Source organism: Ochotona princeps, chromosome 11 (assembly GCF_030435755.1).
Source record: "Ochotona princeps isolate mOchPri1 chromosome 11, mOchPri1.hap1, whole genome shotgun sequence".
Lineage (NCBI taxonomy): Eukaryota > Metazoa > Chordata > Mammalia > Lagomorpha > Ochotonidae > Ochotona > Ochotona princeps.
The window spans coordinates 20448734-20462650 of record NC_080842.1 but is presented as its reverse complement, the minus strand read 5'-3'; the positions used below and the strand labels follow the sequence as shown (position 1 = coordinate 20462650).

The window sequence follows — 13917 nt, the reverse complement described above, 5'->3', positions numbered from 1 at the left end:
AATGGGAAAAATCTGACGGGGGTGGGAGGGGAATCTCAGCCTATACAAAATTGTACCACACAATTCAAAATTCAAAATAAAAATATATTTTAAAAAATCTTTTAAGAAAGAGAATGAGCTTTTGTCAACTTCCTACTGTAGATGCTGCTGTTTGTTAACTGTGTAGTATAGTGTACACTCACACAAATTATGTCTCAGAGTTAGATTTTATTATTTTCGTATTGATAAAGCTGGAGCTGTGATGCAATGAGGTTAAGGAATACACTCACAATCACAACATTAGTGTAGGATTTAAACCCAGTTCTATTGGCAAACTCCTAGCTAAAACAAAATGTGTTACATTTTCAGTTCTTGAAGGTGGTCTGAGGAAGTCTCGTGAAAATCAACCACAGCTAAGATGTGAAAAGGAAAGAGCTAATGACTTCTGATTATTCCATTATTTGGTTCTCAGTGTTTTGATTTCTTTTGGACTCTGCACCCACAGGCCACTGGAACCAAGAATCTTTCAACTATAAACCATTTTGTTCCCTCTCTATTTGCTTTGTCTACCTTTTGCAATTTGAAGTGCCTCAGATTTTATCCTTTTTTATTCATTCAGTTTCTTTAAAAATGTTTGTATTAGACACAAGTGTGGTGGAGTAGAAGGCCAACACTCAGTCTGTGGTGCCAGCATCCCATATGGCTGCTAGTTTGAATCCCAACTACCCCATTTCAGATAAAGCTCCCTGCTAATGGTCTAGGAAGCAGGGGAGGATGGTGCAAGGCCTTGAGCCCCGGAACCCACATGGGAGATTCAGAAGAAGCTCCTGGCTCCCAGCTTTGGACCAGCCCAACTATGACCATTGCAGCCATATGTGCAGTGAACCAATAGATCCAAGATCTTTCTCTGTCTCTCCATCTTTTTCTGACTCTTTCAACTAAAAATAAAGGATTTTTAAAGTTTTTTTTAATATTCATTTATTCTTTAATTACATTGCATTTATAAGGAGTTCAACATGTTTGGTTCAAAATTTACCTAATTGTGTCCCATGTTGTGAGTCAACATAAAAGCATAAAATATCCAGAAAATTTGAGAAGAAAACACTGCCATGATTCCACAAAGAAGAAGCCATCTCCCAAGAGGAAAGCTTTACTGTTTCCATTTCTCCCTCCCTAATAAAGCCTGTGGCCCCTAAAGCACTAGCATGTTAGCTCAGCTGTTTTCTTCTAAAAGTCACACACTTAGAGCTAAGGTTAAGACTCCTGCATCCCATATCAGAATGCCATGGTTTAACTTCCTACTCCTGGAAGCTACCTACCTGCTACTCCAACTTCCTGCCAGTGCAGACCCTGGGAGGAAACACCGATAGGTGAAAGGTCAAACACACCTCTCTGTGGATGTGTGTTTGCATGTGTTTATGAGCACACAGAGAAATACAGCCATTATGTGTCATGATCCTCTAGCTCACTGATGATGATTTCCAAGTAGTAGAATTTTAGATGATATCTGTTCTCGTACTAACTTTTTTATGTTGTTCTCAATGTTTGAGATAAGAATGCATCTTAAGCACTTCATGTTGATTATAGAACATTTGGAAAATATCTAAAAGAATAAAAGAAAAAAGCAAGTATCACTTTTAATACAATCATTGCTAACCATGGAGTCAATCTGAATATTGAGTTGGAGTTCTGATTTTTTAAACAAAGTGTTCTCCTGTGTTAGCAACTATTCTGGAGCTCAAAGGAGGGGATATATTCCAGTAGTCAGATAAGAAAGGAATGATGGTGAAATATGAGTAATATTTTGAGACAGAAGTGACAGTACAAATTGATAGGTTTGACATGAATTTTGAAATGATTTTCAAGTTACATTTTTTTTGCAAATTTGGAAATCATAACTTTATCAAAAAACAAGCATAAGAACATAAAGCAATGATATCTCCATTGGAAGTACATGAAAACTTCTTACAAAGTCAGAATTTATAACTCTGAGTTCTTGTGCTAGCATATATTTACCCAAGGAGTCAAAAGAGTAAGCTTATGGGTAGCATATTTTATCATGACTTTACACAATAGAATGAAAAATGAAGTTCCACTCAAAAAAATCTGAGAGAAAGAGTGGGATCTAAAATAATGCAAGAGAAAAAAAATAGGTTGTTAACCAGAGATTTCTACACTTGATCTTAGCCAAAAGGCCGAGAAGCGATATGGCAAATTTCTGTCTTCTCTATGTAACAGCAAAGTGTACTAAAAATCCAAAAACTAAAGCAAACAGAACTCCTCATACTGTTTCAGTGATTGTATTCTGAGAGGCTTTGCTACATACCTGAAATGTAGTTATTTTCGAAACTAACCGACTGATTTATGAAGAAGCACACATGTGGTTTTTGTCCTCACAAACACAACGAAAAACACATTTGGATATTATTAAACTGAAAAGATAAAATATTGCACAGGTCTGAGGAATTAATTTTAAAATGTTTCTTTATGATAAATAGTGTATCAACTATATCTTAAATGTCATCACCTTGGATGACCAACTAAGCAGATTTACAGACAACTGCATAGCTAAAAAGGGATTGTTTTGGTCTATCTGTCATAAGTTGTTATGTACAAAGACACAGGCATCATCCCCACCTAACCTTCCTGGGAGAAAGCTGCCTGCTGCAAGCCATGAGTCCTCCATCAAAAACAAGGGAGACAAGGTATTCCACATCATACATAATTCTTTAAAGGAGTTTCTCATCTTAACATTGGCTCCGAAATGATCTGTTAAGGAGGAGAAATAAAATCCTAACAGTCACAGGTAAAAAAGAAGGACATGTCAGCATTCCATCCCTCAGACTGTAATTCAAGGCTGTCATACAAGTCACAGGTTGGTCTTATCAGACATCTACTTTTCTTTACACATTCCAACCTATCTTCACATGGTTTTATTTTTTTGTATGTGATGAAATAAGAACTCTAAAATATATTCATTGGTTGCTGTTTTAAACCTTGTTAACTGAGGCTATGGAATTCAAAAATTAAATCATGTAGACATGTTATATTTGAGTCCAGGAAGGGATTCTGCACATGTTTGGGATCCTGCCAAGCTAGCCAAGTGGTATGGGGAATGTCCCACATTTTGATTAGCATTTCTCTATAGGGTTGATACAACCACCTCATGGAAACAACAGGGCTTCAAAGCTTCAACCACACTGAATGGCTCTCCTCACTGATGGCTCATTGAATGGCTCTCCTCATTACTGACCCCGAAAGAAGAGGAAACCAGCTCTTCCCACAACAAAGGAAAATAAAGATAACTGGGCAACCCACAGATAACATTTTCTCCACATGTAAAGATCATGGAGAGTCCTATTCCAATATACTTCCAAATTTGAATTTTTCTGAGGATTCATTCACTCATTCTATAAATACTTACTGAAGTTCTGCCAAACCCCAACCACCATTCTGGATCTCCAGATGGAACGAAACAGGCAAAAATGCTACCTCTATGATGGCCACACCAAATTTGGAAGGCTTCTGCTAGCAAAAGGACTTGAAGAAACACATTAAAGGAGACACAGAAGCACTCTACAATAGGTAGAACAGAAAGGAAAAAAACAAAGGCCCTGCTTATAAGTAACTACTATAGCAAAGGCGATAGCAGTTGAAATGTTAGCCCTCCTTCTCCCCGGCTGCATTACTGTAGTCCTGTGCACACAACACTGCACCGTTCTTAGAAAAGCAAAGAGGTAATCACAGCATGAAAAATTTGAACCCCTCCAAGCTAAGTGTAAACAGTCTGACATTTACCTTATGTTTAACTATTCTGTTGCTTAGGAGAATCGCCTGTGTTCATTACCTTGAAGAAAAATTTAAAGAGGAAAAACTGCGTCACAGATGTTGGAAAAGCATTTGTATTGGTAATAGAAAACCACATCATGTGAGGAATCATTCTTGGAAAGACTTTAAATCCCCTCTCACCTTTTAGCACATGGGAGGCTGAACAATCTTTTAAAATACCTGGGGGAAGGATGGATAATATCTCTTAGCAGCATGAGTCTCCCAGGAACCCAGGATAAAAGATTGATGCTGGGATTCTCCACTTTGAGAGGTTCTATTCATTTGTAAGAAAACAATGCTTACTTTCTTATATAAAGGACAAGCACCTTGTACCCACCCTGACCACCTTCACCTGGACGTCTGATGAAGGATGGAGACCATGGTGGTAAATAATAGGACTATTTTATTTGATAAACTTGATTTGAATATAAGCCTTAAACTCTTGCTGACTGGATCTAAGACTAAGACGATGAAACCAAGCCGTAGCTGTCAGGGACCAGTTTGGGGGATTTTCCTAACTATAAGGCCTTCTATGAGAATAATAATGGTGAAAATGTTATCATGGAACTGGGGCCTCATAAAACCTATGGAAATGGAAATAGGAAAGATAGAATTACAACTTGTTCCAAATCTGTTTTTGTAGCTTCTCTTTCTGTGCTCCTAGCTGTCTCCAATATGCATTCTTTTGCTTTCTCTAAGGGATCTTTCCTTTTCTGACACTTGTAGACCACACATTCCAATTATGGATTTTTTCCTACATAGACAATGTTTATATTGAGATAATGAAACTGCTCAGTTTTTGTGGTATCTGGATCACAACTGGCAATGGACTTAAAGGTTTAAATATTTCATTTAAGACGGCAAAAAAGTCATTTTCTAATACATAGGCATGAAAATTAAAATCACTTTACAATGCTTTTTTATTTTATTTACTTATTTGTGACAGTGCCAGACAGACAGAAAGAATTACTGTCCACTGGCACCCTCCCCAAAGGCTACAACAGAAAGGACTAGGCTAGACCAAAGCTAAGAGCCTGGAACTGAATTCAGATCCCTTGCCTTGCTTGCAGGAACCTAATGCCTCCCATTGTAAGCATTAGTAGGAGACCGCAGTCAGAGGCCTGAACGAAACCCAGTCACTCAGGTTTGAGACTCAACTATCTTAACTACTAGGCTAATCACGCACGCCAACTTTGCAGCCTTGAAAAAATATACCTAAATTCAGAATCAACACTGACTGAGTAAGCTGATCCTAGCCACAATGTGTGTGTTCAGGATGGGGAGCCTTTCGGCGATTTATAGGTTCCAGTTTTCTGAATATTTGATTCTTGTTTACTGAGAGTCTACAAATTCATTGTCAGACACACACACACAGAGACAAGCAAATGCCCTGATTTCTTGGCTATAGTGAACTATAAAGAAGCAAAACATTTGCTTGGATACTCTAAGCATAGCAACAAAAGATTATAGCCTATAGCCTTGCATGAAAAAGAACTCAAGAAGAAAATTTTAACTACTGCCGTGAGCAAGGAAATCTCCTTAGGAAGTCCATAGCAAGAGTTTTCCAAATTCTCTCTCAGTACATTGAGGGTTTCCTAGGTGCCTTCTGGTCCGTGTCAGCAAGTCTTATTCATGATCAGTGACTAATGGCCCATAGTTAGCTTTTAGCTGCTAGACACTCCTTCCTGAGAGCAAAGTCCAGGGTGAAGTATCACAAATCTCTCAAAGAGTCAAGAGCAACAGGTCTGTTCATCAGTAAGTAGGTATCAACAGCACGTAAGACAACGAACAGAACTGTTTCCCCAGGTTGAGAGCATATCCAATACTCCGATTTTAAAATTCTTTTGTAGGGGAAGAAAGATTTCCTTATCCATCACTATGTTCATGACTGAAACCCCTATACCTAAAGACAACTGACAAGATCAAAAGCATACAAATTTATTTAGTCAACATTTCATGTGGCATGAGAAGCTTCATAAGTAAATGAAGGTTTAAACAAATAGGAGATCATTTGTATTTTTACAACCAGATTTGATGAAAAGTGGACAATTATGGGGAAATATGATAGGGGAAAGGGAATATGATCCAACGGTAAAAACCTAGGTAGCAAGGCTTTTTGTTTAGTCTCTAAGCCCATGTGCCTTCAGAGCTAAGAATGGTCTTTTCCTCTTCAGGTAAAGGTCTAAGGACTTAGATGAGTAATGGGCAGATAGGGCCAGGTCCCATGTGAAATGAGAAAAAGGAATCGCCTTTGAAAATGCGTAAGATCTTGCTTCTCCCCTGCTTTGCTCTTTGAAAAGACAAAACATCAAGTTCCTCCTGGTTTATGATTTTATCATAAGAACAGCAACTTTTAAGCAGTTAGGTGCAGTCCCTGTTGGAATATAAATCTCACTCCTGAGTTGCTAGTTTTATCACTGGAAGAGCAAAAAGGCAGTGACTTCCCCCTTTCAGAAACTTTATCATCAGAATGAACGAAGTTATTCATCACACTCTCCTGATGATTTCTGCTTTGAACAAGCTAATTCTGGCCTTCGGATGAGTTTCATCCCCTTCCTGTAATTTATCCAATTTCTTTTCTCTCTTTTTAAAAACTCAACCCTCACAAATATTCAGCTCTTTCCTCTCTTGGAGCTCCCCCTCCTGATGCCATGGCAGGAAGTTTCTATCTTTGATAAAACTTGCTTTGCTCACTGAAATCATACGTATGAAAATTCTTCTTTTGTGTGAGACAATATCGAGGTTGCCTCTATCCTTCAACTCAACTGCCCTGTAACATAAAGATAACACCTTCCACATGAAGCTGATGACCTTCTGTAAGGATAAAAGGCAAGAAATAGACAGAATGTGGCCTTCCAGTTTCTGCTGTTTTCTAAAGTATCATTTTTTGGAATAGAATGTCCTGAAACTCATTATTTTTATCACTTGGAACAAAATAGGTATTCAACAAATATATCATGGTTATTTTATTGAAACCCAGTATATCATAATCATATAATATATAAAATTTACCCACTTAGTCACAAAACTGGCTTTGCAGCATAATGAAGTAAACTAATGGTACATTTGCATATCCCTTAGTGCTTCAAACTTTTCTTGTGTTTTCCTTCAGAGCCAATAAGTAAACCACATCCAAAAATGCACTGCTTTACAACCTCTTGTTTTTGAGCCAGTAAAACATGATTCATTCTCATCTGAAATTTTATTTAACAGACTTGATAGGTATGAACAATTTCACCTGTATCAAAATTAATTCCTCCCCTGATATTAAGGTTAATGTGTTGTGACACATTTTTTTGGACTCTTTGGAGTCCAGAAGTTTTCTTTAAAAGAAAAATTCAGGGTGCCATTCTGTGGCATAATCAATTAAGCTTCTGCCTGCAGCGCAGGCATCCCATATGGGCACCAGTTCTAGTTGCAGCTGCTCTACTTCCACTCCACAGAGGATGACGCAAGTGCTTGGATCCTTGTACCTAAACGGGAGATCTGAACGAAGCTCCTGGCTCCTGGCTTCAACCTACCCTAGGCCCAGCTCTTGTGGGAGTGAACCAATAGATGAAAGATCTCTGCTTTCAGTACCTACCTCTGACCCCTGAAACTCTGCCTTTCAAATGAATAAGATGAATCTTATTAGGAAGGAAGGAAGGAAGGAAGGAAGGAAGGAAGGAAGGAAGGAAGGAAGGAAGGAAGGAAGGGAGGAAAGAAAAAAGAAAAGAAAACAAAAGAAAAATTCAGAGAATGCTGTGAACTGAGGAACCAGTTGGAATAAGTATGTGACCTCCCTAGGTAACACACATATGCACGCTTGTGCGCACACACACACACACACACACATACTCAAATGGCAAACCATGACTTGGAATGGTAAACTTAACAAATCTTACCTACTTAAGCTGTTACTTATTTTTATATCTGAACTACTTTCTGGATTTGTAAGGAAAAAATTATTCATTTACAGAGTTTCGAGCATAATGAATACAGATTTTGCTATCTAAAAAATCATGAAATTGTATCTCAGTGCCCACTATTAAATGTTGCCATTTGCCACAGTACTATCTGGCAAGCACAAGATATGGGGCTAGGAGTGGACCTACTAGAATTGTGGGTACTCTGGTGGTCTGCAGCTCCCGTTAGTGAGCATGAGTACCAGGCCTGGGGGCAGGCTGGCAACAGCATCCATCAGCATACATGTGGGCTGGGCTGAGCTAAGCCGCAGCACCCATATGGGATGCAAGATGGGCTGGACTAGACTGCTGTGCAAGCTGGCACACACAGAGACCTGGGCTAGGGACATATCTGGTGGGGGTAATCAGGGGTCACCCCAACTAGACGGCAGTTCCCACTGGTGCGTGTTAAGGCTGGTTTTGTGATAGGTTGGGCTGGGCCAGGCCACAGCGTTCATTGGTTTGCACTGCAGACAGAGTTGGAAACAGAAACTGACCAGGCAACTGCATTCAGCAATATGTGCCTAGGATGATATGGGTGATAGACTGCTCTGAACCACACACTAGCTGGCACACAAGAATCAGATCTGGGATCATTCCAGGCGAGATTTCTTGGAAGACTTTGCATCCAGACCACCGGACCCAAACTTCAGTCATAGGGAAAAATCACAGGCTATGTGGTCCAACCCAGAAATACACATATTGGGACTGGGCTTCCTCAGTTGCTGATGTCCATGCAGTGAACAGCATACCCAGATGCACATAGGGGATATAACAGCCAGATCATCTAGGCCAGCAAATGTAGTCAAGTGCCGTATCAGAGAACGGAAAGCAGAATAAATTGGACATCTCTTCTGGCCAAGCTATGGCAGCAAGTGTCTGAGTGTGTGGATGTACTAAGATGGACTTTGTCAACCAACAGACCTTGGAAAGATTTTCTCAACCCTGGAGCAATAAAACCAACAATGTATAATTACCAAACCCATAACTCCCTGGAACATTCTTCTCCATATTGGAGTCTCTAAGATGACATCAAATGGCCATCCCTTATATCGGGTGCTGATCTAGTTTGGCAGGAAGGAGTGGCCCTTTCCTCTCCCTGCCCCACTGTAAACACAGGAGAAATGGGAAAAAATTTAAACACATCTGTCCCATCTTCCTTCCTCCACACCTCAACCCTCTCCACCCTGATCAGTGGCTTACATGGGCATACATCCTTCTCAATTATGTTGATAACATTAAAAACAAAATAAATACTTAACAAGAAGTAAAGAACTAGAAGAGATGAGTTCAAAAGTTCCAAAAATGAAAATTACCTTTAGTTGATCATTACACATTTTATTCTTATGCCATTTTATCACACTGTACCCCCCACAAATATGTATAATTTTTATGTGTCAATTATAGAAAAACTAAAATGCAAAAAAATGAATTTCCATTTGAGGTCTCATATACAAAAATGCATATTACATCATTCAATAATTCACTGAAAATTCATATTAATGTATTACTTTTACATTTTGCATTGCTATGAATCTTTTAAATTAAATTCCTTTCTAGGAAAATGCTAGATTAAGATAGCATTCTCCTCAGAAGCAAATCAATTTATTGAAATTTCCAGATGTTTTCTCTTGTCATCAAATTCTTATATCCTAAGCAGTAAAGTAACTTGTTCCACTTTATTATTTTTTTCAGGAGTAAAATGAGATCAGACAAAGATTTCTCTAAGTTTTTTAATTGAAATTTTATTGAGGTAATGGTAGATTTATATGTATTCTTGAGGAATAATACAGAGTTACCCTTTTTACATTCCCCCTGATTTGTCCCAGTTTTAAAAAATGACATTTTGGAAAAGTGCAATATAATAGCACAACCAGAAAATTGGTATTTTACAACCTAGCTATGTATCCTGATTTCCCCAGCTTGACTTACATAGCAGACTCTCTTTTCTGGTAGGGAAATGACCCAAGACTCGCAGTGGATACCTGCAGACAGACGTGCAGAACTCCATATGTACTACAGCTTTCCTTATGCCTATATAACCCATTCTGATAAAGTTTAATTTCTAAGATAATCACAGTAAGAGGAAAAAGAATTAATGGTAAAGCAGAATAATTAGGAGAATACACTGTAATATAAGTGTGATTTCTCTCTCTTCAAAAATCAGGGTCCCTGGGATGAAATCAGGGGACCATCTCTGTCCCCTGGCACTAATATGATCTGGCAACATCTCCCTCTCTTTCCTTGCCTCCCCCCAGAGTCACTGAGGGTAGGGCAGGGTCTTTTCCTTCACACACGTTCCCTCCCATCCCACCCAGAGACCTGCAAGAGTCTAAAATCCCCTCACCTATGTAGCAAACATTTAATAAATTAATTTTTTAATCCATGACAAATATCAGTATTTTCAGGTAGCAGTTACCAGAAGATAACTGAAACTAGAAAGCAAATTTTTGAAAAGAGAGATAAATGTACTCATGTGTGTGTGTGTAAAGTGCACTGTGTTAAGCTCTATAAAATTTTAATATCAAAATAGGTTTATGTATCCATGACCACATCAGAGTATTGAATAGTTCCTTCACCACAATATCCCTTCTAATTTGTCTTTTCTTAGTCCCCTAACTACTCTGTGGTAAACAGAAGTTCAAAGGCTCGCCTAGTAGTCATGTATTCAGTTATCCCTCAAATGTAATTTTCACAGCAGGTATCCATTTTTCAAATCCATTTCTCATAATCTGCCATTTCAAAAGGATCCAGATTGCAATTGCAGTGTTTTTAAATCAAAGTCTTGTTTCCAGCAAACCATACTTTCTCACATCATTGTCAGCACAGAGAGAACAGGAACATTTTTAAGATGACAAAGAGACTATCAAAGTCCCAAGACTGATAAATGTTGAAGTCCACAGAAAAGTGGATAACTACAGAAAACAAACTACTTTGCTTTCAGCCCTGCCACTGTCTCCTGCTGTCTCCTTTTACAATTGGTGTTTTTCTGTCTTCATCTTAATTTTTTAGGGAGACAAAGACAAGTTTTTTTTTTTAAAAAAAAAAGTCCAATTTTTCTATTTTGTATGCCTAATATCAGAAAAATTTAAAGTCCAGATCATAAGGTGATACACACTAGAGGTGATACACAGTCACCAAAAGCAGCAAAAGAAAAGAAGCATTATGACAGGGCATTATTATCAGTAATTTCCAAGTATTACACCTTTATGAAGCAAGCAACATTTTGGAATAGCAGTAATTTTTAAAATTGAAAAATGAGCAAAAGTTTCAAACTTCTATCTCTGATTCTCAAGCTAAAATATCAAAACTGACCCACTGTTCCAGCAAAGGTGGACCCAGAGCATGAACTGCACCATCTGCAGAAAGGCATGTATTCCTGGGAGAGCCAGTGAAGAGTGTTGTCCCCTCTTGGCAGGCCTTGGGAGACACACTCTTAGAAGATTTCAGAATTATGTAATAGACTTCACATTGGCATTCAGCAAAAGTTCACTCAACAGAGACATCCACTTGTCTGGAAAGGAAGGGGCTCCATGGTCCTACCAGACTTCTTCAATAACACATGACACAATCCTGCTCAATCATTTGAAACAACCCAAATGAAATTCATTCTCTAATATACTTTTTGCTTAATTGCAATTTCAACTAATTATACTTCCAGTCTTCTTAATTCAATGTAACTAACTGAATGACTACTAATTACCCATAACTGTGCTATAAAAGGAATCAGTAAATAGCAGTCAGTAGTATTCTTTCTGAAGTTTCATATGCATTAAATTTATGCATATCCTCATTATGCTTTATGAAAATTATATAGCCTGCAATATGCATTTTAACACTAAGGTCAAAAATTTCCTTTCTCTTTATCCCATGGTCTTAAAAAGTATCTGTATGATAAATAATACAACTAAATTATTACTCTATGCCAATTAATCCAAATAAATTATTATTCTCTCATTCACCCAGTTTTTCTCTTTCATTCTTACTAACAGTTCTAAACACCAAAGAAGTCCATTATTAGACAGTTTTTAGCAGTTTGGGTGTTCCTTCAGAGAATCCACAGCACTTCGAATTTCCTGGGTAAGAGTTTTCATCATCCTGTAACAGACTTTCCCCTTCCCATCTAGCCCAGGATAACACTTCTGCAGAGCAGAGCATGTGTCTCTCTTACACAGCATTGCAATCACAATGCCCAGGATAGATATTCAGTTGCTAAATTAGTGAGGAGAACTCCTGTTTACTCTGTATGCAGTCCTGTTTGGACTGTAAACAAAAGTATAACTTGGACACAAAATCATTTTCCGCCAATCTGTTGCAAAGGAACCCAACCATGGCTTCAGACACTTTGACAATTTGCAACAGCCACAGTCAGCTGCTGTTTTCCACTTCCTGAAAGCCTAACAAATCAAAGGACTCTTCATTTTCTGTTGATTCTGAAAAATAATCATCTTAAAAATCATGCCAGGTGAATCTCATTAAGCTCTTTTGCTGCAGTTAATGCTAATTCATAAAAGGAGGTATCCTAAATCCCAACTTTAACAAAGAGGAAAGATCAAGATTTTACTTAATTCAACTCACAAAATTGAGCTACATTTTTTTTTTTTGCCATGGACAGGGTAAAGAAAATTCAACTGATTGAATGAAAGAAAACAAAAGCTGAAGTAACGGCATACTCTATTTGCGATTGGAAGAGAGATCCTAATGCTGTGACCTAGGGATTATTTCTGAACTTATTGTCCTAATCTTTATTAATGACTTTGGGGAAGGGAAGCAAATAGTATCCTAATAACCTCCAAGGCAAACCACAGCATCCATCTGTGTGATGTTGCCAACATTCAAAGGTGAGAAATGAAACCAAATAATGCAGTCGGATTAGAAATCGAGGTGGGCAACACAAATAAGACCCAGTCTAGTAAGCTAACATCTCCGTGGGGAATGTTGTAAAACACCTTTTATGTAATGGAAGGAAAGGCCTTGTATAGGTATAACAGTAGAAGAGATATAAAACTGTTATAAGAAACCAAAACAAGATTTACTGTGAGTGATGACAAATTAAAAAAAAAAAAGTAACTAACATGTGGGTAGTACAAACATAAATATCCAGTCCTGCTTAGGAGTAACCAATCACCTCAAAAAAGGAATTAGTAAGTATCATAAATCTCATGGTCAGGTGATAAAAATTCAGAAAATAAAAATATTTAGGAAGCAGAAATAATAAGAATTAAGGAACTGAAGAGGATAATACCTAGGGGAACATTAAAATAATCAAGTCTGTGTAATTTGCCTAAATAACAATTTTGGAGAAATAAAACTAGATACATGTGTTTGTAGAGTTTAATTACTAAAAAAAAACATAAAAATTGTTCACAATGCAACAGAAAATATGTGAGAACAGTGGCAAAATAAATTAAGGGAAAATGTTTATAGTGCCTTTACTTGGATGTGACAATACTCTTTCAAAATATATTTTAAAAATTGCTACTGTACACTAAATCTAAAATCTTGGAATACATGTGATTGGGGATATATCAGAAGCAAATTATGGCTACCTTCTTTTTCACAAATAGCTAAGGATACATGTTTCTGAGTCTTTTTCCTTGTCCTAAATGCTTGTGCCCGTTTGAAAATGTGTAAAAATCATATAAACTCCCTTCTACTTCTTCAAACTGAAAAATTCAGCTCTTCTGTAAAATATTTATCATGTAAGACTTATTCAGCTGCTAATACCATGGTAGGAATCAATGTGATTTTATCCAACTTCCAAAAAAAACAGGATCTACGTGTAGTATTTACTGCATAGAACAAAGAAAACATAGACAAAAAAGCAAGGAACACAGGTTGCATTTTCTGGATTTCATTTTAAACTCGCAATTTACCCTAACTTTTTGACCGAAGTTGTAGAACATGTGATATGGCCCTAATATTAATCTCTTGAATGCTCTACAGATAATGAAAATAAATCCAAACGAAATCAGATTAAATTTGTATGGTTAATCTCATTTTTGGACTTGCCATAAAGGCAGGATCCAAATTCTGCCCTCAAGTAATCTGCTGTCTTTTTAGAGAGAGTGGAGAAATTTGGGGATACCACGTGAGACACAGAATTGAAGGAAAGCTTTCAGGAAGGATTTGGGCTCTTTATTACACATTTGCTGCTTCTTTGATT

At 37.6% G+C, this 13917-nt stretch overlaps 1 pseudogene; it reads right to left on the bottom strand.

The window, feature by feature from the left end:
- Nucleotides 1-2064: 2064 nt before the first annotated feature.
- Nucleotides 2065-2186, bottom strand: LOC118760090 (U2 spliceosomal RNA; annotated as a pseudogene).
- Nucleotides 2187-13917: the final 11731 nt, after the last annotated feature.